The sequence below is a fragment of the Plectropomus leopardus genome, chromosome 3 (assembly GCF_026936395.1).
Source record: "Plectropomus leopardus strain MGB_pleo_1.0 chromosome 3, ASM2693639v1, whole genome shotgun sequence".
In the NCBI taxonomy this organism is placed as follows: Eukaryota; Metazoa; Chordata; class Actinopteri; order Perciformes; family Serranidae; genus Plectropomus; species Plectropomus leopardus.
In genome coordinates, this window is record NC_142178.1 from 28,381,058 (window position 1) to 28,406,305 (window position 25,248).

Sequence of the window (25,248 nt, forward strand, 5' to 3'; positions counted from 1 at the left end):
TTTCTGCAATTGACCAATAGAAAGTGGTAGTGTTGCCAAAAAAGAGTCACCCGGTAGAGATTTGGACACATAAATGAATAAGCATTGGTCCGATCGTCAAAAACTGTTATCTTTAAAGCTCTGTCATTAACTGTCAAAGGTCTTGATCTCACCCAGCTTTCAAGTTTCAAAGATCTGTTCTGGCTTGAGCCCTGGAATTGCCACTTGCAGCTATATTTGTAGTTTGTCTTTTTTAGGTATTTTTTTTTATTGTATTGAAGTAATTGTGTCTTTTTAGTCATGTTGTATCCCCTTGACATTATTTTGTGTCTTTTATAGGAATCAAACCTGGGCCACTCCAAAGGACTCAGCCTTTATGGGACGTACACTCTAATAGGTGAGCGAGCGGTCCCCCCGTCATTTGGATCTCTAAGGTAAGTTTTTCTCTGTTTTGGTTGTGTTGTATCACTTTGTCATTTTGGCTGTTTCTTAGCTCCTTGTGGTCTTTCTGTGGTCATTTTGAGTCTCCTGTTCCGTACATGTTCATTTAAGGGGCATTTTGCAAGTGAAGGACAGGGGGCACCCTGACATGTTGGGCCACTGGGCCTGTGCGCAGTAGCCCTGTTCAGTTATCCATCAATGGAGTCATCACAGCAAAAAAAATGTTTTTTTTTGTTTGTTTTTCTTAAGTGTTCTCTATATGGATCCTCGACCAATGACAATACTTATTATTGCATTATTAATATTTCTCATTTTAAGTGAGTCAGCTTGAAACATTGAAGTCAGCCATGGACGGTGTTTTAAACCAACTAATGGAGCTAATGTTCGCGTAAGTGTAGCTATAGATGTCGTAACAGCCGCCAAATTTGGCAGTAAAAATGATCTGAAGCGTGCTTTTGTCTGCCTCTGTCTGAAATGAAAGACCCATTGTCTCAGAAATGATAAATGTTAAGTGTTAAATCTGCCCGTTATGTGCTGTGCAAGACTTGAAAGCTTGATAGTATTGAGAGAGGTAAATGGCCAATTGGAGTAATAAATAATTTTTATGCCAACTTATGTCAACTTTAAAAATAAGTAGAAAAATATATATAAATATGTATATATTATTTTAAAAAATAAATTATATATATACATATATGTACACTTTTGACCAAAAATATATACTTATGTGCTTGCAAAAATAAATTTCAGTTTCAGTTAAGTTTTTTAAATTGCACCAATACACAAAAGGTATCACAGATGACATATATCATTTGTCAGGCAGATCAAAGGGGAAGTGCTGATTGATGGGATAATGTCTGTAAAATGACCACAACTTTTGTTGCTCATCCCGAATAAAAGGGAGCACATTCATCCCCAAGCTGTCTGTCGATGAATGCTAACGTCGTAACGCTAAGTGGGTTATCGATTGGCCGGGGCCCGATCTGCCTCTCAACCACACCAGCTTCCTCTGAGTGATCAGCTGAGCCAACACGTCTTGATTTTTGACCATTAGCTTTGCTGGAGAGATAAAGTTTTCCGGAGAATATCAGAGCTGCCGTGGCTTCACTCAGGGGAAATCAGAGCAGGCCTGGTCTGGGTCAGAGCACAGGAGTGTGGGAAAGAATAGATCCTCGATAAGCCCACTCCATCTATGGGTCCTGAGGCGGTGCTCGTCCTGTCTGGCCATTCACACACACACACTTACGCACCCACATGTAAAGACAAGAAACACGCGCTACAATATAAGCTACATGGTACCAAAGTGTCTTCTAGTTGTCTGGTGTCGATTAACCAGCAGGGCCCCCCCATCCCGCACTGAACCACTGCCTGAATGTTCGCAGACACTGAATAAAACTGAACATATTTTATTTGGAACATTAAAAATAAATAAATGCCTATATATAAATAAATAAATATTTTAAAATAATAATTCAGCAGTACTTAATGTCTCTGCCTCAAGACAAAAACAGAAAGCTCCTCACAACCAGACCAAGGCTAGAAAAGTGAGCCAACTGCTGACACTTTTCCAAACTCAAGAGAAAATCATCTTTCAAGCTGTGATAAACCAACATATATACAAAGCACCTAACAATCAGGTTTCATACAATTACATAATAACCACTTTATGTAATATCACAGCGTATACCTCTATTCATACTATACACATGTCAATGAAAATCTAATGCAGAAGGCTTATTTAACTTTTTTAACTTTGTTAAAAACAAAAAGGAGCCGGCTCCATTCCCTGAGTAAAAACTGTGAGATGTGTCTGAAAGTTGTAGCTTGTAACAGCCCACCTCTTCTCCACACATAGCTGGTAACCCTCTTGTTAACAGAGCCTGGTGATCCACTTTCATGATACAGGTTATCCAGACCACTGATGTTTTATTTAGTGAAGGAAGTAACCCAAAAAGAGACAGAGACCTCAGGACACCAGCTAGTGATATGGAGGTTGGCTGCTAGCCAGGTTTTACAAGCTATTTGTTCTCAACCCGGACAAACTCTGAAATTCTTAATACAACATGTGACATGCTGCCAACAGTGTTGTTATGCAAGTGTTGTTCAAGCAATCCACAGACCTACTGCTCACCTCAAACCCACATCTTTGCAGTCTGCTTTCTGTCTGCCTCTTTTGCTTCCGCTCCATTGTCTCTTTTGCCAGAAGGTTTGCATGCACGTAGCCTACACACACACACACACACACACACACACACACACACACACACACACACACACACACACACACACACACATGCACGCAGCTTTGTTTTTTGTAGAACATTTCAATGCTTAGTACTGTAAATGCTGCCTCCATTCTACCAAGTAATTTTTAGGAGGGTCACATTTCCCTCTTTTGCAAATCTTTTCTTTAATCTCCGGGTGGTAAGAGGGGGTGTGGTCGAGCATTGATACCATAGCCGATACATAGGTGATGTATCCGTAACTACAACAGGTTGCAGCGTGCACTGTGGAGGGGTCAGAGTTATTGACCAGCAGTCAGTGGGGGTCTGGGGAAACCTCAGGGGTGCTAAAGACAATTCTTGAATAGAGCCAGAGGTTACCATCCCTCCCCAGTATAAGACCACCTGTTATCACAAGACCAAAGTTCAATTTTTAGGTCATGTGACAACAGGGTTATTGTAAAAAATGAGAGATTTATTATACCATACTAAGATGCACTAGATTTGATCATGTTTATTTTTATGAAATTTATTGTAAAGAAATGTAGAGATGAGGAGTGTGGCAGGTTTCCAATAGGCTTACATGATCTCTGAGTTTTAAGTGAAGTTGCCACATGGCGCCATTTGGAGGCGCCAAAGTGTTGGGTAGAGCTGCACAAGTGCACTGTAATGTCCCTCTTCAGTACATACACACACCACACACACACACACACACACTGCATTGCATTCTTGTAGTTTAGAGTATCGTTTTACAATTATTATATAACCATTAATACTTTCCCCAAAGATGTACATTTTTTTTTAACTTTAACATTTTTTTTTTAATTTCTTTGCCTGAGACTTTTGCATCCAATGTCAGTCTCAACAGTATAACAGCCACACACTGGTTAACTTTGTCTGAAACTCTTTATTTTTTTGTATTTAATGTCTACTTTGTACCATCCGTTTGTGCTTTTGTCACATTGCCCACTTTACTTGAGCATAGTGCTGCTCATTCTGCCGCTCTGATCCTCTCATTTCCACTTTTACCTTCATGTCATTTTCCATCCATCCACCACATGCCCTCAGACTTTTCCCCCATCACCTGACTGCCCAACCCATCTACACACCTGTTACCACTCCTATTATCTGCTTTGCTGCTCAGCCTGGCCATTCTGTCATCAGCTGCTCTCTGTATACAAGCCCAGATCCTGTGTTTCTCTGTCAGTGTATCGGGATTGCGATCTGGTTTTTGGTCATAGCTTTTGAGCTTCTCTTGCCTGCAATCTGGGCTCCTTCCATTACCTGTCCTGCCTGCTGGCCAAACCTTGTCTGTCTATGTCTTCAATATTTCACTGAAACTGTCCAGCTGCTTTAAATCTGCATTAGGACCTTCCCTCTTTGCGATTCTCCCTCACTCCATTGAGACAGCTTTATTCACTTAATATTGTATTTCTACTACTGGTTGTCTAGAATGTGAAGACCTCTGAGACAAATTAGTGATTTTGGACTATATAAATAAAACTGGCTCAGCCTGAGGGAATGCTTCACCCACCCAGTGATTAATTACGCAGTGTGTGTTACGGTGAATTTGTGAGGAAAACTTTGTTTTTCTCGCAGGCCTCCAGAGTGAACAAAGAATCCAAAACCAAAGAAAATTTTTGATGAATTGGAGTAAATGGGGGCCGCATTTAACAACAGCAAAATTGTATCTAAACATCGATTTACAAACTCACACAACTTGTGCAGTATAATCCTAATCCCATTATTCAGACATATGCTCAGTGCTTCCCAAACACATACATTTTGCTAAAAGGCACTTACGCCTACGAGTACCACACCCTGAGTGTGCCTGGGCTCACGCACGCAAAGCACGTGAAAACGTTTGAACTCTCCTCAAGCCAAGTTCTAAAGTTTTCATGTGCCCCCAAGGCAAATTCAGAGGCACCATTAGACCAAAAATGTTCGATTTGACCACAAGCCCATTTTCCTGAACGCCCATTATCCCCAAAATAAATACCCTTTGTACCATAGTAAAGATTCTTCAAAAAATCACACTCCCTGCAGTTAGTTTTGGTTTCCCAGTGGCATATAAGCCACCGATACAGGTGTTTTTACCGCACTTTGCAGCATTTTCTAGCGGGATTTTCAAGCAGTACTTGAGTAACCAAACCTGGGTGTTTTTCACTGACCAGGCCCTGCTTTTCCATTGACTTTTCTGCATTACCAAGTGGTCTTTGTGCCTAACCATGTAATCGCCACAGCCTTGTTGAGAACATGGAGTTTCAAATTCTCTGCTACAAAATATTGTATAAATGTATTGCTGGACTGTTGTGGTGAAGAGGGAGCTGGAAGGTAAAGCTTTTGATTTACTGGTCCATCTATGTTCTGACCATCACCTATGGTCATGAGCTTTGGGTAGTGACCGAAAGAATGACATTGTCAATACAAGCCGCCAAAATGACTTTCCTTTGGAGGTTGGCTGAGCTCAGCCGTAGAGATAGTGTGAGGAGCTCAGACATCCGGAGGGAGCTCGGATTAGAGCCGCTGCTCCTTTGTGTCAAAAAGGACCGGTTGAGGTGGTTTGGGCATCTGATAAGGATGACCCCTGGGTACCTCCTGTTAGAGGAGTACTGGACATGTCCAACTGGTAGGAGGCCCTGGAGCAGACCCAGAACACTCTGGAGGGACTCTATACCTCATCTGGCCTGGGAATACCTCAGGGTCCCCCAGGAGGAGCTGGAAAGTGTTGCTGGGGAGAGGGAGGTCTGGAGTACTCTGCTCAGCCTGTTGCCTCCCTCCCGGCCCTGGATAAGTGGATCAAAATGGATGGATGGATGGATGGATGTAACATATCTATGGTTTACATGAACATAAACTTCAGGGTGTGCATTTATTCAGACTAACTGGACTTTGGTGCACTGGCTGTTTGTTTTTTGGTTAACTGGCTGTTGAAGAGATGGGCTTCAGTCCAATGGGACATTTTTTAGACTAACTGGGCATCAGAATATTTTTGGTCAGAACAATAGGCAGCCCCCGCCTGTCGTCTGTGCATGAGACTGTTTATACTGGTGTGCTTAATATTGTCTTTTTTGGAAACATTTTCCTCACTAATTCCACATGCAGTAAAAAAATTGATATGGTTATTTTGCGAGTGTTTCTTTGCGACTGAAAAGGGCCAAAAAACAACTGAATTTCTGCACTGTAGCTCTCTCCCTCTGGCAAACACTCACATGTATGAATTTGATAAATATATATTGTATATCAAGTTCTCATATACAAACATTATCACTTTCCCATCAACATGACTACTGAGCCATGCTGAAACACATCTCCTGCATGTATCGTTGTAATTGCCATGCGAGCTTGGACCTGCTCTCTGTCTGTCCTCAGCTCAGAGCCTCCGCTCAGTGTGTCCACAGTGAAACCCACATCGCACTGCAAGTCACAAACCAGCAGATGAAAGGAGGGTTATCTCGTGCTAAAACAAAAAACACATCTTGCTCTGGGCAAAGCTGGGGCTCGTGTGTCTGTGAATCAAATTGCTCCCACAGACACTGATCCTTAGCATGTTGCAGGCCTGAGCGAACTACTGATCAAGTTTGGCTTTGACCTAAAAGAACAGCGCTTTTAATCACATTGCTGGACCTCCAACCCACTGCCTCAAACCCTTAAAGTCTCTCAGACTCCTTTCAAAGTCTCAGGACAAGTGGTGCTCTTAAGAAGGTGTCGACTTTCTTCCTTTATCGATCAGCGAACATGATGTATGAAAGCGCTGTCATCCCGTTGGTAGGTGTTTCAGCTGTTAAGGCACTTATTACAGGGTTCTCCCCGGCTGTCAGACCAATGGAAGCTCTGTGAAGTGATCTCTAGCCAACAAAGCAAACACTTCACCGATGTACCATCTCCATGCTATTAAAAGAATTCGATCTGGGGAGGCATTTCATGTTCTCACAGTTGCTGCTGATAATTTGTCAGGCACTTTGTAAAAGCTGCGACAAGCATGTTTAAATTTTAAACATTCTGCGGCAAGCACGAGTCCTGAAAGGAGACTCTGCATTTTATTTCCATGATATTATGTGTCGTTCTCTATCGCTTTGAAGTTTATTTATAGCTTTGCGAGGGGAAAAAAAGACCATTGCTACTGTCTCCCATGGAATAAAATGCACTCTTGTATGCTAGAACAGATAAAATCAAAGTTATGTGAGAGCTGTCACTCGCTTCTCTGTAGTCCAACACATCCATGCCGAGCATCTGATGTAGAGAAACTTTTTTTTAAAAAAAACACACACACATTGTTCCTCCTGATATTTTATTTATGTGAATGGAAACCACCCAGTTGCTTGTTGATGGAACTGTCAGACAAAGGAAAAAGTGTAAATTGGCCAAATATGTTTGTGTGTTACAATATTTATGCTGCACTGTTTGAGCAAAGGCTTTTATGTGCTCTTCCATTGCTTCAGTGCAGGCGGGCCACGAACGCGGACAACGGTTCAGTCGGAAAAAAAAAAAAATAATTAAAAGCAGGACAAGAGGAGTGTGTGTGAAAAGCAGCCAGACAGAATAAGACTTCTCATAGGATGAAAGCCTGTCAAGATCAAATCTGTTCATGTATCTGTCACTTACACATCCAATCCTCTCTTTTTAGGGGTGCGTGCATGTCAGTGAACACGCTGGTGCCTCTACACACTCAGGTCAAAGCGTCACAGTTGTCATATCAAAAGCCTTGTATCTCCCTAAACGAAAAAAAAAAATTAGATCTATTTTTTTTCAGCTTTAAAGGTCCTGTTTGCGGGACTTAGGGGGATATATTGGCAGAAATTAATTGTAAAAACATAGGTATGGTGTGTAATCACCTGAAAATAGGTGCTGTTGTGTTTTTGTTACCTTAGCATGAGCTGTTTATACCTACATAGGCAGTGGGTCCACCATGTACACCGTCATGTTTCTACAGTAGCCCAAACCAGACAAACCAATCACTGCCTCTAAACAGAGCCATTTGAGTTTGTTTTTTTTTTTAAATTATTTTTGTGCCGCGGTCGTTAGCAGCCCCTCCGCAAAACACAGATTTTTTTTTCACGTGAATCTCTTTTATTCAGTACTTTTACACTATGTATATTTGTTTTCGGCTCTTGGTAAAAAACGCCTGAGCATCTGAATCTTAAGTTATCAGAGAAAAAATGTGAGCACACATTAACAGGTGCTAGGCTAACAATCCATCTGCAATGCACTGAAAAGCATCAGAGAAACAACTTCTTACAATAAACTGCTTCATTCAGTGTTTTTGATTGTTGAAAACACAGAGTCCATTTGTTTTGGAAAAGGGGAAGACGTCCATAATTTATATATAATTTAGCTCGCAGTCACAACTTCCTGGGTGTCTGGATCAGAAAAAAGTTAGCACACAAGCCAAGCCATACAATCCAAACAGCGTTGGAGAAACATTTGTTTGTAAAGTGAAACTGCTTTATTCAGTGTTTTTAGCTGGTTTAAATCACCAGGTCCCTTCGTTTTGGAGAGAAGGAGACCTTTACGGAAAATTTGGCTCCCAGTAAAAAATCTCCGGAATAATAAATACTGAAGGATTTATAACCAGGACATCATGCTTGGCGCATGGAAGAGGTTTCAGCTGCTTACCATCTGCACTCCTCACTGCTTGATTCCTCTAAATCCTACACACTGTTCTTTGAAAGTTTACCTGGTCATCTACAGTTTGGCAAAATGCTCATCGTCTCTAGATAAACCCAGAAAGGCTGTTAAGCAAGAACATCGCTGATAAGATGACATTATGGAGAAAGGAGGTTTTCAGCCGACAGTGCCGATGATTGTGTGAGTGTTTGTGACAGCGTCCTGGGTGTGAGACAGCCTGAGGCTCGAGGGGGGTTGAGGGAGACGGACCTCTCTGCTGTCCCAGGTTGTCAGTCATGGCTGCTTCCAGCTCCATAAATAAAGGATGGTGCATCCACCCCAACTGCTCCCTCTCTCCCTCTCAGTGTTGACTGGATGCCTTCCCACTCAAGAGTCGCAGGGCCACATATGCACTGCTTGTCATTTTAAGTGCGGGGGGGGGAGTAACTGCACGGGGAGTAGAAAAACACAGAGATGGCCCCTGTGTCGATTCCATGGACTTCGTAACTACTGAGTAAACACAAAGCTGCTGGCCCGTGACTCTGAATGCTGAACCATACGCCACGTCGCAAAATGAATGATGCAGCCTCATGGGATGCAGAGCAAAGACGCGTCTCCAAAGGATTTTTTTCCTCCAACTGACACGCATGGCAAAAGTTATCTGCAGCCAATCACAGCAATAATGTGGTTTCTGCTCCGCCAGCTTTCCGTAAGAGCAGATTTGGAATGATTGTTTTAATCATAGTCGTAATAGCCGCAGTGTACGCACTATGCAAATAATATCTCAATCAAATAGATTGGATTTTCTTCCACCTGATGTACCACTGGCCGGCTCTGGAGCTGAGCTGCATGCGGCTTTGATTTACAAGGGAGGGAGGGATGGGTAGGATATGGATGGAGGGATGTGTGGAGGGAAAGCAGAAATACACAGCCTGCCTGGGGATTGTTTCTGGTCACTGGTTCAGGTCCCTTGCTGCTGACGCCCTCTGTCAAGTTGTTGAGATGCAGTGTGAGATGCAGCTCAGATACCGGGACAGAGTACACAGACACACACAAATCCTCCCTGCCTCTCTCTGTCTCCCTCTCAATTCAGTTCAATTTTCAATTCAAAAAGCATCTTTGGCATGAGCAAAAACATGCTGCCAAAGCAGTTTACAGAAGATTACGAATATTACATATACATATGTTTTAAAAAAGTATCACATATGTGAGTTCTGTATTATACTGACGCAGTCCATTTCTTGATTGCTGTACAATATAATATATAATACAGTACACTACAGTATACAATCGAAAACAATTACTTCATCCAATATAAATCCCTAATTTGGAGGATTTTATTGTTATTGTGAGTGCTCTCCTCTCTTTCTCTCTGTCTATAAGCCTCTCCTTTTCTCTGTATCTGCCTCAGCTTCTTGGTGAATTTGCATGTGCTGCTGCTTACTGACAAGATTACTCGGCAGAGGGTGGAGTGTGATCTTACAGTGCAGTAGTTTTCACTCTGCCTGTTTTCTAATCCCACCCAATTACTACTACACTACAAAGTAACAGATAGAGCTGCAATCAATTGTTTTATTTTTGGATGCCAAAATAGTGCAAAAAATAATGGAAAGTGTGCATCACAAAATTCTGATGCCAAAAGTATTAGAAAGTCTTTGTAACTGAATTTCTGTTGGGTGATAAATCAGTTCATTGACTAATTGTTTCAAATGGAGACAAGCAAGGACGTAGGTTTGGCTTCAATACAGAAAACCCCAGAAATGAGTCCTAAAACCTGGAAATGAGCTTGCATTTCAACAATCCAATTTCTCTCATCTTGGAGTAAATGGGTTTTTAGGATATTTATGAAAATTATCCTGCTGTACAAAACCCGTAAGTATCATAAACGTTTGTTTGCCATGGAGCTTATTTTCTAAAATAATCCAAAATCCAATGGGAAAATCCCATTGGCTTTATGATAAGGGAACCAAACCAGGGTGACACTAATTTCCACGTCAGCCCACAGAAAAACCTCATCCTTATGACACTGTATTTGGGGAGGACACATTTGAAATGGGGAGCCTGGGGTTGCTCCCACAGATTTTTTTTTTAGCATCATACACTTTACTTCCCTTATTCGGTAATTTGTGCCTTTTTATGGTTCAAATGTCTTGTGTCAAAAATTTCAAATTTTGTCAAAGTAAAAATCCTCCTTCTCGTATGCTACTTCAATGTTTTTATTAGGGAGGATGAATGCATATATTCTAAATATTAAGGAGGACATGTCCCCACATCCGACCTGAAATTTCTGCTTATTGAGAAAGAGAAAGGAAGTTTATGAAAATTCACCAGCTTCCTCCAGCTTTGTTCTGAATAGTTTCCATAATTAGGAAAAAGTTAAAATTGTGATACTCCTCAAGGAAATAAAGAAAAAAAAAGGTTACACTCTAATCTATCTCAAGTAATTTCCAGGTATTTTTCATTCAAGAAATAAAAAAAAGACAATCATTAATTCTACAGAGATAATATAATTACTGACATTTTGTTAAATTAAGTCAGACATTTCCCCAGCCTACCTCTGACCGACTCCTTCCGCCAGCCTTGCACCTGCTGATCTCCACCTTCAGGGGGCAGCAACACTCTCCTCTACTGCTGCACCTTCATCAGCATGCTGCTGGAGCCCCGTGCACCCACCACCTCTCGCTGTGCCCACTGTAAGGGGAGTCGTGGCTTACAGTGTTGAATTCATTAACCTTTTCGCCACTCCCATTGAAAGCGCATGGCAGCGGTTGGAAATAACCCCTTAGCACTTTAAACTGTTTAGTGAGGGGGCCGCAGATGGTAGAAAAGGGGGCAGGACCCCATTTGTTCTTATCTAAAAAAGTGTCATCTCACATCAGATGGTTAGTTATTCAGCAACGCAAGGCGTGTTTATGGGTGTGAGGCACAATCATAGGCTATCCGAGGGTTGACACAGTATGCTATCGGACAAGCGGCAAATTTTGGATAGAACTTATAATTGTCTCACTTGAGACTGTCTGATGGGCTTTCTGCACTTGCGAGGGAGCTTTCAGTAGCTGTTTGTGTCAGTGTGACCAGTGTAGTATGGTATCAGAAGAAAGATTCAACCACAAGGAGTGTGACAGAGCAGCTCACATTCACAGCACTATCCCTCTGGTTAAAGATAAAAACAACTTTTTGTTGTAATTAAACTGATTTTTCTCACCAAATAATTTTCTGCCATTGCACTGTAACATGGACAAAACGTCTACAGATATGCACTGTGAGTATGCATGTGCACTGATACAGAGCGCAATGCACATATTCAAAATATTGGGTGGGACATTTGTCCTGCACCCCCTCTCCCAAATTCTACCTTTCTGTTAACTTCTGACCATGCCTTTGCGCTGAAGTTTGTTGGGGGCTACACGAGTGCCCAAAGGTAGCAGCATAAATGCACCATGACACAGCACTTTAAAAAGAAAATTTTAAAAAATACAGGCAGAGGGTTTCTGTAGATAAATACACCTCAAAACACTTCAAGTGAGTCATAAGTGATGATTCAGAGGGATTACTTTTGTATGAGTCTATACATTGGTTTTTAGAAAAAAAAAAACATTTTTAAAACCCTTGCTTTGAACTTGATGTCATAAACCTTTAATTTCCTTTTCTGAAAGGCAAAAAGGGAGATCTCATTCCAGACTTGCAAATCAGTACAAGAAAGAGTCACAATTTTTTCTTGACTTCTATATCAAAAAGTTAAAGTTTAAAATGTAATTAAATGTCAGTCTCTCCATAGCTTTTTCATTTAAATAATAAGATAACACTATTGTTACACACTATAACAACATCACAGTATTTTGTGACACTGCATCGTCAAATTCCCATTCTTGTGCTGTTACGGACTACATCAGGTGCCCAGAGGGCGCTGTAGAGAACAGACGTTTTCATGGAAAAGGAAGATTCACTGCAGCACAAATATTACATTACAAGACCCAAAAAGTTGACAGAATTCAGCTTGAGTGTGAAACGACGTCCGTGTGAATCTGTCCTGCAGGCACTGAAGTCTGCCAGAGAATTAGAGGGAGACAGCCCCGAGATCAAGAAGAATTAAAACTGGTACAGGAGGATGTGCGAGTCTCCTGTGAAAGGAGGGTAATACAGGAGACAGTTAGGGAGAAACGAGGATCAAAAAAATGAAGTGACAAGGGGATGGGAAGGAAGAACTCAAGAGTTTGAGTTGAGAAAGTTCCAAAGGCCAGCGTGAGAACTAATGGGGAGGAACCGGTGCAATGGGGAAGATTTTAATGAGCAAGAATGAGAAGAGGGGGAGATGAAGGTGAAGCCGAGGGTGGAAAGGGCAACATGAAAGATATATCATGTATAGCTCCATGATATACATGGTATTTGAAGTCCAGGGATTTCTCACGACCTGTATGATATTACGTCATAGTCAAACCAACAGCTGTCAACAGAATTGATATGTTCCTTTACGCATTAGTAATCCATAGATTAATAGTTTTGTGGAAGGAAGAAAATGTACAATTCTTGTAGCAAAACAAGACACAGAACCATAACCTTGACTCATTGGCAGAGCTACCTCCAAGCGTTTTTCTTCTCTAAAGAAATAGCTCAACATTTTGATAAATATGCTTACTGGCTTTATTATGCACCTGTTTGTAAACAGTTCAGCCTCTCACAAATCTCAGAAATTATAAACTGTGGTTCTTTCTGTTATTTCCCTCCAGCCTCCTTTGTCCTTTGGTTTATACATAGTCTTCAGCTCTTGTGTCAGTCTTGTATTGGCTGTGTTTTTTAATCATGACAACATGACAACTCTAAAATTTGCTTTGCGTTGTGATGGTTTCCGTCATTTTAGGTATTTCTTCTCGTCATGTGGTATGTTAAATGCTAATCAAACTAAGTTATCCTATGTTTTAAAAACTGGGTTTTGACTTCATGATTGACAGCTGTGTGCTCGCGATCTGGCTCCAAATGACGTCCCCAGCATGACATGGCAACGACTGTATCTGTGCTAATTTGGCTTCATTTTTGTACAGTAGAAGAAAGTCTAGATGTCTGTCTTTATGAGCCCAACAAACATTACACTCTTGATTCAGATAACTGAAGACAAAACCAAGCACAGCTTAATGACTAAAATAAAAAAACAAAACAAAAAACAAGAAGTTTCGTTGTCCTTGTTTCGAGCAAATCTAGTATCTACTATAAAATAAAAACAAAGGAGCTATAAAAGGTAGACTAGCTGTATTTGTACTGCTTGGTAAAATGCAGAAATGGTAGAAATCCAGAGAATTACATTGAAAAAAAAACTCATCAAACTTAAACCTGTTTGACCATTTAACCTTTTTTAGTAGCAATTGCTTGGACAACAGTAGCTTGTTAAAGCATGCAGCTTGACTGATAGGTCAGCCACACCTTTAATTGGTTGAGAACTCCCTGGTGTCCAATTTGAGCAACTCCTGCTCTCTGTGCTGTCCACCATCACTGTGTAGCTCAGGTGGGAGTCATGTCGGGGAGGTGCTGATCCCTGTTCAGCGCTCTTCTCTTAGTCAGTCACATACACACAGAGGTGCATTACCATTGTAACACACTCCTGGTGTATTACAAAGAAAAACAAATTAGCCAACGTGAAGCCCTTCATTTTGTTTGTCTTTGTCCAGAACATCTCTCTGTCCAGTCAAGTGGGCAGCAACATGCTTTCATTAGTTGGAAGGTTTGTTGGACTAAACGGCAACGCCACAACAAGCATTACCATGCTTCCAGGCAATTATGATATAAGAGACTTTAACAAAATGGCCATCAGCAATGAGCATTTGATGAATGCTGCGCCCTTAGGATTCGTAGTAGATGTGGTAAATCTCATTGGGAGGCAGCTAACGTCGTCACTAATCATCCCTGGAGCTCTGGTGTGTGTGCACATGTATGTGAGAGCATTAATTTGTGTGTGAAATCACGATCACACACGGATGTGGCGGGCAACAAGTAGACATTCCATATTAATTGTGTTCCTGGGAAGAAGTGTAAGCTAAGCCGTAGGCCAGTAGACTTAAAGCACAATTAATGTGATCCGCAGTAGCAGGTCCTGGCCCGCATTCCGTTTTCTCTCAATCAGCCGACCGACACTTCATCTGTCCCGTGTCCGCTAATCTAATCAACTGGGTGATTGCTCTTTCTCCCGGTTCCCAGTGAGTGATATTTAAAAAAAGTCTTGGCGGCCAACCCCCGAGACAAAGCGTGCTCTGGCTCCTCAAAGAAGTCCTTCCATTGTCTTGATATGCAGGATGTATGCTGAGGATGTGCGACTGGTATATTACACACTAAGTATATGTATTGTTAGAGGACGCTTTGAACATAGAGTATAAGGGCATGTGCTTAACAATACAAAAATGTATTGGTTTTTAATGCCTCATTGGTTTCAGTGCCACTCAGCGACCTCATTGCTTTGAAATTGCAGCTGATGAAAAGGGAGAAATATCATTTGGCTTGAAATAGGCATGCTGTATTTCACAGACAATTAGCTGCGTAGCCACCAAACTGGACTTTCTCCAATCTCACAGTGCGAGTCAAAGAGTCACACAGACCATGTTTGGCCCGAACAAATTAAATCCTCTTGTAGCTATGCAACTGTGAAATTAATACTAAAAAGACCCTCTTGAAAAGTCTATTAAAGTGTCCACAGCAATACTTCACAGAGTTCACTCACTGAAAGAAGTGGGATGATGAGACTGTTTTGCTACCAGTTGCACTATTTGGTACCACTGTAGGTGAATACTTGACACTTCATTATCTGCTTGCTGCTATTTAAAGGGACAATTCACCACTTTAAATGTGCATGTCCAATCAGTGTTGAGGGTAAATGCAATCAATTGAAGTAAAAAAATTCCAAGTGGTTACCTACAAGGCTGAAGAATGAAGCCAATGTAGAGTACAAAAAAAATGCATTTCCTGCAGTTCCTTAAATGGCCACTTGAGGCTGGCTTCAAAGGTGAGTCAATCACCATAGATGCTTATGTTAAAATGCCCAACTTTACAGCAGAAAAACATGTTCATAGCTTGGAATAAAAGCAGTCGTGGTCTCTATAGCTATTTCAGTTTCATAACTGGATGTTTTTCATAACTCTTCCATTTACATTTCATTAAGGCTTAAAGTTATGTGTAATTACAACATGTTCTCATCCAAAATTGTCACATACTGCAACTTTGTCAGTGGATTTCCGTGTCAAATATTACATTTTAACTATCATTCCGCATCTGTTGTTTACAGTCTAGGATTTCGCTACCATGATAACAAATGCACATGGTGGGATAAACTGCACGTGTTTAAGTTTAGGCAAAAACAGCACATGGCAACCAATGCGAGCATCAACAAACGCATGTGCTGGCATGGATGGTTAGGTGTAGGGGAATAAGGTGCAAGGGTAGGTGTAGAAAAAGAGTCATACTACCCTTGCGCATATCAGGCAAATGCGGCAGTAGCCGTCTGGCTGTCTGCTGTCTGCTGAACTATAATAACACCGCATCCCCGTTTTGACCTGACGTCAAGCAGCATTTCATGCACACGGGAAGAGTGCCTTTTTGCATTGGGCTCTTATGCCAAAAACTATTTTATGAGTTTGGAATGAGAATGAGCTGGTAATTAAGGGCACCGTCACTTGACAGGCTCTTTTCAAGGCTTTCTTGGTCTATGAGTCAGATCCACCCCTTGCTCCACCCCTTGCTCCACCACAGCTCCATCCTCGCATCCAATTTGGTCACTTTTGGATCCAAAAAACTGTAGCGGCAACATCCAAAATGCCAAACTTGAGGCTTAAAAGCAAGAGTCCATAAACAAATGTGTGAATTAATGGTTGCTACGTCCATTATTTTTATACAGTCTATGTAAATTCTTCAGTGCTTGCAGAGTTGTGCCAGTCGAACTTCATATACCAAGATGCATTACGTGCAAGCTTCTATTGTCACCTCTCTCAGCACCTTAGATTCTGGAGGGTCCCCACCTGCCATATCCTCTTGCATGGCAGGCACAGCCTCTGCCTCTTTCTGCTGCATTTCTTCGGTCGTGTAATCTGGCTTGAATCAATATCTGAGTCGGGCAAAACTCTATTAAATGCATCCTCATCTATACCATCCTCTGCACTCATATTTTGGGATGCCAGTTTAGCTGGTGGAAATGTAACCAGTTTGCAGTAAAAAAAAGACAACAAAGAAGGTCTGTTTTTAAGTAGCATTTTTCCATTAACTATCAACATGAAATGTATCTTGTCTTACATCAGACAGATATGTGACATTTTCACATTATTTTGTAGCAGATACACTGAAACTATGTTTCCCAACAACAATGTGAATGTGAGGTTAGGTTGAGGCACAGAAACTACTGAGTTATGGTTAAGAAAAGACACCACATTTTCATCCCAAGTCGTCACATATCGCTGCTTCATCAGTGGACTTTGCATCTACATATTTAGCCTTAGGTATCTTCCTGCTACTGCTGTTGATGTTCTGGGATGCCACAACCAACGCCGGGATGTTAACAAAACACAAGGTTATGTTTAGGCAAAAGCACATGGCAGCCAATGCCGGCACATAAGGACACCGGCCTCCCAGATGAAAGTCCGGGACCCACCTGCCTTATCAGGACCTTCAGGCTCCTTATGTTACGCTGTTGCCAGCAACCTTTTAACCTGAAGCTGTCCAGTGATCTATCATATAGCCACAACAGTTTCCGTCCAGCCACCTTATCAACTGACGATGCCTGTCCATGTATGTATCATACAGCTGCGTCAGGTGCCATCGACAGCATATTATACTGCTGTGAAAGGTGGCTTTTTGTGTAGGGTTACACAGAAATAACTGACAACGAAAAATTTAAAGATTTCAGAATGAGAACAGGCTGTAAAATTTTATGTTTAGGCTCAAAGCACCTGTGTTTGGTGTCACAAAATTGCTGGAAAAGCAGGGACGGGTCGATAAAGAACACCTGGGTTTGATTGCTCAAACACCGCCGGGGAAATGGTGTGAAAGGTCAGTAAAAACACCCAAGATCAGTTTCTGAAATGTTGCAGAGAAATTAACCACAGGGAGTGTTTATTTTCTGAGAAACAAAACTTCAGAGCTATGGGCGTTTATTTTTGGGATAACTGGCTGTCTGAGAAATGGGCTTTGGTGCCAGTGTTGGACTATTGGGGCTTCGAAATTATGGGCCGCTGGATCAACGGCATGACACCATTAATTAACCTTTCATTCTGTATACCGGCTGTGTGTTTTGTTTAAATTAAGCAAACCTTGTGTTGGGTCAGTATAAATAAGTAAGAAAATATGTCAGACTCTCACTTGACAATATTCATAGCTTCATTGTTTCAATTTCCTTTTTAAAAAAAAGCAAAAAAAAAACAACTGCATTTCATTGTGGCTCACATCTGATCAGCTGAAAGTTCTTAGCAAGCAGAGATAAAAATTATTTACCATGCTAGTTATTCTCAAACTTACTTTCTGTGACTTTAAAGGAAAAAAAATCATTTTAGATCCACCAGAGTCCTCGTGGATTTGCATTGTGCTGTCTTGTGGGACATCAGTGTTTCTTTTGTTAATCGGCTGGTGAAAGCAGACCACCCCGCCTGCTCCTGCCCGCTTCTTAAAACACCAGGGTCTCATTCATGAAAAATTGATCTTTTCTCACAGAGCATTTACCAGGGCTCTGAGTTCAAGCCCTTTGCATTGTGCAAACACTCAGTCCAGGCCCCATGGGGGAGGACAGGGAGAGGAAGGAAAGAGAGACATATGCATGCTAAGGTGTTCTGAGGTGAGGCATTAAATCAGTCTTGCTTGCTCCGAGAACATTATGCTTTCAGTTATTACTTTTCCCGAAGGAGCCAAACAGAATAAAGCTAAGAGGGTTTTTGCATTTGGGGACAATCAGGTGGATGAATGGATGATACTCCTCCAACCAGTGTGGAAAAAATGCATAGGGAAGATTCCATTGTTGAGAGGGGAATGAGGAATGGAGCAACAATAGTGTGGCACAACAATCGCCAGGGTGCCTGCTCTATAGACTCGGTTTAGCCAGGGGCCTACACACATACTTTGGTGTCAATTACCTGCACTGCTTTCCTGCCTGCTACCCCCAATGCCCTCCTATCCTCACACACACATGCACACACACAGTGGTACAAAACATTCTTGCTTCAAGCTGGAACGTTTTGGGCTATTGTTAGGTGAGCAAAGAAATGAAAAAATCAGCCGAGATATCAAGATATCAACATGCGGTGATGCATAATGAATCCTTTTGCAGTATGCCTCAGCTGATAGTCTGTTTGTTGCACGGGGATTTCATTACTAATCTGTTTTATGCCTTTGAGAGGATATTGTTTCTCTTCAATGGAGATCTTATATATCTATAAGGTCAGCACTTTGTGAAGTGATGCCTGTGTTATGTCTTAAAATATCTCAGTTTCACATGCGGTAAAATATTATTGAATCTTAAATGCTGCTGGAAACTTCAAGTTATTGCGTTTCTGTAGAACTTGGGTGAAATCTTTAGTTTTTTGTCTTGCAAAACTTCTCCTTTCATAGAGGATTAATATTAAGCCCTGATACATTATGCATAATGCCAACACGTTACCCAAGATCATTCATTCAGAGTTCCCAAATTCTCATTCATTCTTGTATGTCAGTTGCAGACCTGAGCCAAAGCAATTAATGCTCAGAGGAGATTTGATGGCTGCTTCTCCAGAAGCATCTGCCAAATAATGTTTAGATTTGGCTATCAAACACATAGAGTTCAAGAGAAGGACCTTTTTTGCCTCTCTTAAATGCCTGTGTGTCCCTTGTATCCTTTTGTATCATCTATAGATTTCACGGTTCCATGAATGCATTGAGAGGGCGGAGCTCTCCATGACTTGTCTTTTTCAGCAGCAGCAGTTTGTCACTTATCGGGTGGATAATTAATCTGTTGATTCATTCCCAGCTGATCAGACCCTGCCTGTTGTCATTCCAAATCCATAAAATAGTGCCACTTTGTCAGGCCGGATGGAACTGAGTGCATTGTTATTACATGCCAGCAGATGGCCGGTCAGCACCTGCTGCATGTACATGAAAGTACATGTACAGTAGGACGACTTCAGGTTGAAACACTGTTGATAATGACGTAATATAAGGAGTGCGAGGGCACCTATAGGGCAGGTGGAAGTGGTGGTGGATATGCGATTATGATGTGCCTCCTTCCCCTATTCCTTAACATGCGGGCCAGCATGTGCATTTTCTGACAGCCCAGCGTTGGTAATCATGTGCTCCTGTTGTCAAAACATGACCACATGTCGCGTTATCCCATGTCGCAACAACATGTGCATTTGTTGACATCACAGTAGCGGCATCCCAGAGTTTAAACATCAGACGCAGAAGGATACTTAGAGCGTAATATGTAAACACGGAAGTCCACTGACAAAGTAGCAAAATGTGACGAGTCGACATGAGAACATGTTGTCAGATCACATCAGTGGATGAGAGGAGCAGCTTATAAGTAAAAGTACATTTCAAGTGAACCAGCAGAAGAAATGGTTAAGTTTCGATTTCAATACACCTGACAAACTGCTGCGCTGTCTCTGCCCCGAATGTGCGCTATGAACAATCCAACTGTATACATATGTGGCAGCAGATGATTTAGTTGTGGTTGCCCACCATTATGTTTGGGAAATCCTGGTGTCCACTGGGATTCTCTTTGGGTGCACTTGGTCTGACAGAACTTCTGGGTAAATAGATGGCAGCCAATGCATAATAGAACATTTGTTTATGGTCTGTTGACAGGGCCTTTTCAGATATTGCAGAATCAAAATTCTCTTATCCATATCTTCTCATGTGTTTCCTTTAAACATGTTTATTATCTGTTTATACAGTCGAGGACACGGTTGAATCTTGAAGCAATCTGTCTTGTTTCTTTCTTAGCAGCAAACACATGAAACTCTGTGTCACTTATCCATGTTACTTGGGTTGTCCTTACATTGAGGCAGATGTTGTCTGAGGGAAGCATGCTTCTCTATTAAAAAGGAATCTACAGACAAACACCAACTGGTGTGTCCTCTGCAACGCTCTAGGCCATATACAATACACAGGAGGCCACTGAGCTGAATCATTACATCGTACTGCACAGACACAGCAGAGCCTGCGCTTTTGCTGGTGAATGTGTGTATGAATGAGTATGCAGATACATTGCTGGGTCAGTCTGCAGAGTATGTCTGCACCTCTGTCTGATTGTGTGCGTGGGTGTGTGTGAACAATTGTGCATATGCTTGTGTGGGTGCCAGCATATATTGTGTGTCATAAAGGTTACAATAAAAGCTCTGGGGCTAAGGGACTCATAATTCAGCAGTGAAGCTCTCCGCTTTCACCGCTGCGGTTCCCCACAGAGACCAGCACTCACCACTGCATCTCAAAACCCACAGAAGGCAAGTCTGCATTGCCATTTCTCTGTTTCTTATGGGAAAACAACCCCAATGAAATATGACAGCCTCGGATAAAGTTGTCATGTATATCCGAGAATGTAGTCAAGCTCAGTGGGCTTGAGGAGGGAGGGTGTTTTCTCTGCTCAATAAGAAATCAATTCTCAATTCTCTGCCTCATTTGTTGCTGCTGGCAAACTCCTGTGGAGCCTTGAAATCCTATTTAATAATCAAGCATGAAAAGCCGTGGATAATAGACTATTATGAGATGCAATTGCAAAAGGGAAGATAAGCTCATACTGTAATGGAAATATCATTCACATCACATGTAGTTAAGGACCACCATGGTGAGATCTGTTAGTCACACAGAGACGATATCTCATCTCTGCACTATTTTCTGGGGCAGACAGGAAATGACACACTGAAATCCATCGACTTGTTAGACGACATTTCTGGTAATGCATTGAATCATTTCCTTAATAGATTAATTTATCAAAATTATATATTGTCAAAACGCCACCAACATGGCTGGATACTGAAACCGCTGAAGATTACATTTTCGTAATGTAACAATGTTAGTGACTTGCTGGAGCATTTAACAGCTTAAGAGACAGATACTTTCTTTAAGAGTTGATGAAAAATAAAAGGAGAACTAAAGGGAGAGTTAATAATGGACTTACATTTATCAGGACGACCAAGGCTGTAGCCATGGAGTCAACAATGGGGGGGACCAGACCACAAGGTCAGCAGTGTTTAAAAGGACTGTTGATTCAAAAGAAAGTAATAGTCATGTCATCAGAAACTGAACACCTTTGAGTTTTGAACTAGTAGTCAGAGACAGCACTGTTTTGGCAGCCGTGGCTCAGGTGGTTGAGCAGGTAGTCCACTAGGCAAAAGATCAGCAGTTTGATTCCCTGCTCCTCCAGTCTGTATGTCAAAGTTCTTGGGCAAGTTGAACAAAGATGGTTATATGCACATCGTGTAGGTGCAAAGCTTTTGAAAGACTTGAATGAAGAAAAAAGGTAATGTCTGCACACTTACTCTATGCCACACAAATTTATTCAAGACAACATTTCAATCCTACTCGGATCTTCATCAGGTCAAATAAAGTTCTTGGGGAAGACGTTAAAGCCCAAATTACTCCTGATGGCTATTCTGTCAGTTTGTGGGTGCATTTTAAGTTGAGTAGCAGGTGGGGCCTTGTACAGTAGCCACCAGTGTGAATGGGTGAATGGGACATTTTATGTTCAAGTGTTTTTTGTAATCAGAAGTCTAGAAAGGCACTATAAAAGTGCAGGTCCATTTAGTACTTAACGTTGGTCTCAAGAGCATTTTTTAATACCCTTATCTGAAAATCAACCATTTTTACATAGTCTTGTTTCAGAAAAAAGGACCAGTCAAGACCACAGTGGCTGCCATATCACTTAACTGCCTGTACATATTGTGACTTATTTTTAACATAATTGCTGTGATTGGATGTAAAATTCCCCACATGAAGTGCAACCAGTTGCTAGACACATTTCTAATTTGATTTTTTTTTTTTACTGTTTATGGCTGTGCCCACATGTCCTCATCCCAGCTCATCACATGGTGCCACTTTTTCAGTGACCTTCCGCATCTACTTATGATGTTTTAGGTATCCTTCTGTGTCAGCTGTTTACACTCCGAAATGTGGCTACTCTGGTGTGGCTACTGTGATGTGGCTACTGTGATGTGGCTACTGTGATGTCAGCAAATGCACATGGTGGGATGATGCAGCACATCATTATATTTACACAACATGAGCACATGGCATCAAGACGGACTTTCACAATAATTAGGATTAGGCAACAAAGTCACAGATGGTTCGTTACATTCTGATCTTGGTCATGACTACATCAATTGGAAATGACATGTAATTTGAAGCTGTTACCTTGAACTCCAGAACTTTGTAATGGCCTATTTTTTTACTATTCAATCCACCTGCTTTCAACTGGTTGATTCAAAACCCAGGACATTTTGACTGTGAGGTAATAGTGTTAACAGTTGAACCACTGTGCTGCCTTTCCACCATTTTGTGACATTTTGTGACATTTTACAGACTACTTGATAACTTGAAAAATTAAAGTGAACTAGTTGATAATGAAAATAAGTACTAGCTTACTTTATTGAGAGGTTTCAAACACAGAGAGAGAAGTGGTACTTGCTCACTTCATCTCCAATCTGCTGTCCAATTATGGATATTCTGGTTACAGTAAATGAAACAGAGCGCCACAAGCAGTGAAGCCGCATAGGCACATAGATGGCATCAGAAAACACTACCACCAAGGGTTTGTAGAGTTTATGGTTGTTACTTACTGTTAACTGATATGTGTCTTTCCAAAGAGAGTCATTTGGTATTTGAGACAAATGCTATGACAATAATTTGCACACAAAACAGAGAAGTAAACCTTGTGAGATTGGCGCTATGGAAATGTCAGGGTGACAGAGAGCAGTACAGTAAGCAGTATGTGCATCAGTAATAATGTTCTCAGGCCAGTTGAATTAGTAATAAGCTGTGACTCATTCTTTAACCATTGTTCGCAAAATGGAGATTCTGCTGAATGAATAATACCTGATTTAGAGCTAATTAGTGTTTATCTCATCAGGGTCATGGTGACCACAGAGAGCAGTAGTAAAAGCAGTCGGCAGAGCAGCATAAAATGCTGCACATATCACTACAATTTTATGGTTTCTTCAAAATTTTCTATGACAAATGTTACGAGGTCCATTCACTGCAAAACCAAACTGCCACACAAATTGTCACATTGGCATTGGACCCAGCTGGTCAGAAGTCAGATCCTTCACACACTTCCCCTTCAGTGCTCGACCATCTGCTATTTGTCTAAAACATCGTGTGGTTGGTTCTGTTTCTGTGTGGAAAAAGCAGCTTCATTACCCTGTCTAGCTCATTTTTTATTTACCTCTCAGTGCTTACATCTCCTCATCAATCTGATCAGAAAATCATTTGGAGCCTTGTTGAGCTTGTTAGACGATAGTTACACCTTTCAAGGCTGATCAGCCACAGTCTAAATCCTCATATTTCCTCAGCTGCCACTGTTGCACTTTCAATTTCTGTTATTTATCTGTATTCTGTGTATAGTTTCCTTGAGGTTTCCTAATGTAGGCTGCAGCAGGAACAGGAGACACTGCTTCATTTGTACTGCACATTTCATACACATCACTATTCAATGTGCTTTCATAGGTGAGAAAATAAAATGTAAAGTGCAGATCTGAAAACACCCAAAGTAAGCAGTGGCAAACTTAGATTTACAGTTAAAGCAAAAGGTGTTGAAGCTGGTCTCAGATCTCCTGGAAGTTTGTTTCTGGTATCTGCAGCTCACAGTTTCATATTTTTAAATATAGATGTGTTTCAAGAAATGCGACACAGAAAACCTCGTGCCCACAATATTATTCCAGTATATGACTACTGATTTGTTTCTGTTTGTCTGGGTGAGCAAATAATTTTCAAAAACAGAAAATAAGTTGTTGTGGTACGCACTTTACTTAATGGAAACTTGATGAAGTGCCCACAAGGGTACCCTTCCACTGTCTGCAAGTCCACCTCTGTTTAGGTAGTCTGGTATGATCACTTGCTTATTGTGGCTAATGTTTGCAAACATAAGCTAGACCTTGCAGTGTTACTGAGTCAGTTTACTGACTGTAACACAGTTTTTTTAGCCTTTAACACAAACCTACAATTCTATGCCTTTGCTTTTCAGCAAATATTACATGGTCTCACTTTAAAATCTGCACAATAATCTTAACTGTGTCTGGAAGTGGACAGAGTTCAATGCTGATCTTATAGCTACACCAGGAGTCCTATCTGCAAGCAGAGTCGGATATGAATAAATGTATAAATAAATGAATAAAGCTTCAAACACAAGAGCCCTCAGGAAAGGGCGGGACCTTTGGAGCCCTGCCAGTCCACCTATGCCACAGTGCTAGCCCTGAATATAGACAACAATACAGATACAAGGTGGGAATAATGCAGCCACAAAATGTACAAGGAACACATAACACCTAGGTGAGATTAAAAGAAATCTAAACAAAACAAGACAACAAAAAACAATGAAAATATATGAAATGAACCTACTATTCAGTTAACACATACCTCACATAGCTACGGTATTATTCTTTACTCTGACATTTGGCTCTCTGGTGATTTATGTCTTTTTTATATATATATATATAACATTATGTTTCATTCTGATTTTAATTTGTTTATTGGTCTTGCTTTAGTTGCACCAACAAACTATACAAAAAACACCACAAACTATACTGGATGCTGCAGTAGGTAATTTGTCATGATGTCCTTGCTGTGAAGTTGCTAAGCTGTTGCTGGGGGACATTTGTGAGGAAGCACAGAGGGAGAGACAGGAGGAGATCTCTTATAGTGTTGTTTAAGTCAAAAGGTGACCCCCCCCCCTCTCTCTTCTCCTTTTCTAAATCAATCATGTCCATAGTGTCTTGTTGTGGCTCTGTCTGCCAATGAGCCTGTTTACACTTTGTTGGGAAATGTGTTTCAGTGTTCAGAACACAAGTGCACAGCC

The 25,248-nt window shown here is 41.2% G+C and overlaps 1 protein-coding gene across 1 annotated transcript in view; it reads left to right on the top strand.

Moving 5' to 3' along the window:
* Nucleotides 1–25,248, top strand: part of LOC148190015 (uncharacterized) — an 83,313-nt gene that overhangs the window by 33,521 nt on the left and 24,544 nt on the right. Inside the window, exon 6 of the transcript XR_015776287.1 lies at nucleotides 319–413. The gene's annotated coding sequence lies outside the window, so the exon portion shown is untranslated. The remainder of the gene's footprint in view (nucleotides 1–318; nucleotides 414–25,248) is intronic.